We start from the raw sequence: 3488 nt of genomic DNA, 5'->3' as shown, positions 1-3488 counted from the left end.
TTTTGGTCACATTTTCCGATACTTATGAAAACCGAGAATTGGCTGACCTCTGTTTTCGCTTATCAAACGAAATTTGTGAACGTTGCTAGTCGGCCATTCGGCACATCCATTCGTAGCTGCATACAGGACTCGAGTGAGACTTCTTCACCGCATGCGTCCACTGTGTATGCATGTCGCTGCCCCATGGTGCAGATGATGCATTACTGGCTCAGGGTTCAGTTTATCGATAGGAGCTAAAAAAAATTCGGATAAAATTTATTTGGAAAATTTTGAAATTTGGGAGAAAAAATCATGATTTTAGCCGCTCGGTAACCGGTCTAATCTTGAATTTTTCGTATTATCGGTAACCGCTCGATTTTCTCGATTTATCGAGCGGTTTTCTCGATTTTAAGTGAAGTTCAATAAAAAAATCTAAAAATTATTTTAATCTTGTAAAATCAATAACTAATTCATCTGAGCTTCAAATGAAGTGAAACAAATTTTGTTGGTTTTTTTGTAACATGATCTACATGATAAAAGTATTTATACTCATAAAAAAGTTCAAAATTTTCTGTGAGAAAATGTATTTATTAAACCAAGTTAATGCATAGTTTACTCTTTGTTAATCCAAAAACCATGAAACTAATTTTGTTAGTCTTCTTATATGATCCTATACCTTTTAAAAATACATGAACTTATGAATTAGTTATTGTAACATGCAGGATTGTGTAAATGTGTTGCGACTAGATTAATTCATAAGTGACCCATCACGCCTCAAAATTAGTGAAACCACTTTTATTAGTTTATTTATACTATGATTTACGTAGGAAAAATAATAGTAAACATGAAAAAGTTAATTATAACTTTTTCTTAACATATTCACTTTATGCTTGTGAACTTTGTAAAAATCATAGAGAAATTAATAAAACTCTAAATAAAGTGAAATAAATTTTAAAGATCCTCTTAAGATACGTTATACGTAAGAAAAATATGTGTTTACATGTTAAACTTTTCCTTAACATGAGTTAATAACTAAACCGACCGCTTCAATTTTTTTCATTTTTTCAAACTTCCTCTCTATATAATATGATGCAAACGATTTTGAAAAAAAAATTCACAGAAGGTCTTAGAATTGTGTCTAGTTTTTTTAAGATTTTTTTTGAATTTTTTTATTTTTTTAAATTTTTTGAATTCAAATTCGATTATCGTTTGGTTTCTGAAACCGAACCTAATCGAGATGACCGGTTATCACAATTTTTGCTCGATTACCATCCTTTTTTAACCCTGGCCTGGCTGCTTTCATCGGCAGCAGGAACACGCAAGCTCAATTTACATGTGCCGACCCACACGACCAAGAGGGTCGTTGGGCCAGCCAAGGAACAGACAGTGGGCTTAGATTTTGAGCTGGGAAGGCTCAGCTTACTATAACTAACGAATTGGAAAGGTCTCTCGGCTCAGTTTGTTAAAAAGCTCCAGCTGGATCCTTTGGTTATGAGCCAAACATAGTTCAACTTTAACGTCAAGAGTGCAGGTGAGATTAAGTATTTTGATAATGTTTATGTCGGATTTGTTTCCGACAATATGTTCGGAAATTGAAAAGGGTACCTTTAAGATTAGGGATCAAGTATAAAATAAGACACGTGATGTAGACAGGTTCGGACTCCCGGTTGGAATAATACCCTTAGTCTTGTGTGTATATTATTGTATATTGGTATCTCGAGTACATGCAATGTGGTTAAACCTATTATAATAAAGTTAATTGGATCTAGACTAATCTAGGGTTGAAGTCACTGAGTCTCTCAATTACTAGGTCTTGGTGTCGCTTACCTCGAGATGCATTGGATTGGCTTTTTCCTCCTCTTTCTAGGGATCTGAGTCCCCATCTTATATGTGACTGAGATACTGTCTTAGTTCCAGTCGTAGTCGATACGGAGTCCTTTAACTTATTGGCCAAAGCAAAGTAGATGAATCCGACCTGGATAATAGTCGTACTCGAGTCGGGTAACCGTTCGAGGCCTTCCTAATATATGCGTTTTAGATGTCCGGGTGTATCAGGATCCGCAGATTTGATTTCACAATATCCGGAGTAACTAAATGTGGATATAGTGTACCTTGTTCAAATACGGTGTACTCCTTATACGTATATACTCTGTAGTTATATATTCGACAGTAGCCCTATAACTATGCTCAGTATGGAGGGTTTCCACAAGTACCCACTTGAGTACCGCCAAGTCTGGGCTGGGTTGAGTAAGGTGGATCAAGCTTGTAGACGAAAGAATCGAGTAAGACAGGTCCTGTTTCAAACATCGAGTGGGAACGCAATTGGGTCAAATGCCCTACTGTTGTCCGCACTCGAGACTCAAAAAAGCTTAAGACTCGACTTATCAACACTCGACTCTAGGTAGAGTTAAAAGAGAATTCTGAAATTTGAAATGTTGAATATATGAGCATTTAATGCGTACAGTTGGGCATGCAAAGATTCGCACAACGCCATCATCCCATCTTTCTCGCCGATCGAGGCACCATAGAGACAGGAGTGGTTACCAAATAGACATTTAGCTTGAACTATTTATCCATCCAAACTTGAACTATTTATCCATCCAAACTTCAACTGTAGCAATCTTTCTTCGCTCTTGTCATCAGCCTTCTCGCACAAGCCCCCATCTTTCTCTGCCCAAGCTTGCGCACAAAGAAAACATAGACCCATGGATCCCGATTCCCTTTGCGAAGACCACTGCTCCTACATCATTATAGAAGAAATCTAACACAAAGACCACTGACACCTCACCAGAGCAGCTGGATGAGATGAGGCTCCTGACACTGAAGCGTGGGCAATTTCATCGATGCAGGAATCAAGGCTAAAGGAGCTTGAAGCTGAAGGAATAGTTCCTCCTCACGAGAGGAATTCCCTTCTTGTCAATTTGACCACGAGATTGTGATCTTTGAATCATTTTTCTGTACTTGATTTCTACCAAATTGAGCTCCACCATCTAAATCCAAATTCAATCACTATGTTGAGTGTTTTTGTCCATCTGTGTGAAGCTTTTCTTGGTATCGAGCTGAGTCTGAATTTATTCCAATATTTCTACCATCTAAAGAGGAATAATGAGAACAAGAGTGTAAGAGGCTGTGGCTTCCAGTTGTGACCTAGAATGAAAAACTCCTATATCCCAGTCACTTTAATCTTCTCCTAGCAAAAGGATTGGAAAAAAAACACTAGTTTTATGTCTCCAACCCCGACCCAATCCACTCCCCCTTAGTCTATAGAGGCCTCTTTCCCCTACAAAATCCAACCTAGTCGAAGAAGCATCGCAAATCTAACCACACCGCCTACTACGTCACTAAGATTGGTGAACTCAAGCAAAGTGTCATAACTGGGTGGCACGTGGCTAAAGAATTCATTAGTCGGAGGTCAAGCCCTTTGGAAGCGCATGATCACTTTGCCTGTTAGTGTTCTGGAGACAATGATAGCTCCAAGGACACCGTTGGAGGTAAAAATTTATTTGGCA

This window comes from Phragmites australis, chromosome 1, assembly GCF_958298935.1.
Source record: "Phragmites australis chromosome 1, lpPhrAust1.1, whole genome shotgun sequence".
Classification (NCBI taxonomy): domain Eukaryota; kingdom Viridiplantae; phylum Streptophyta; class Magnoliopsida; order Poales; family Poaceae; genus Phragmites; species Phragmites australis.
This window is presented reverse-complemented; position numbering follows the sequence as displayed.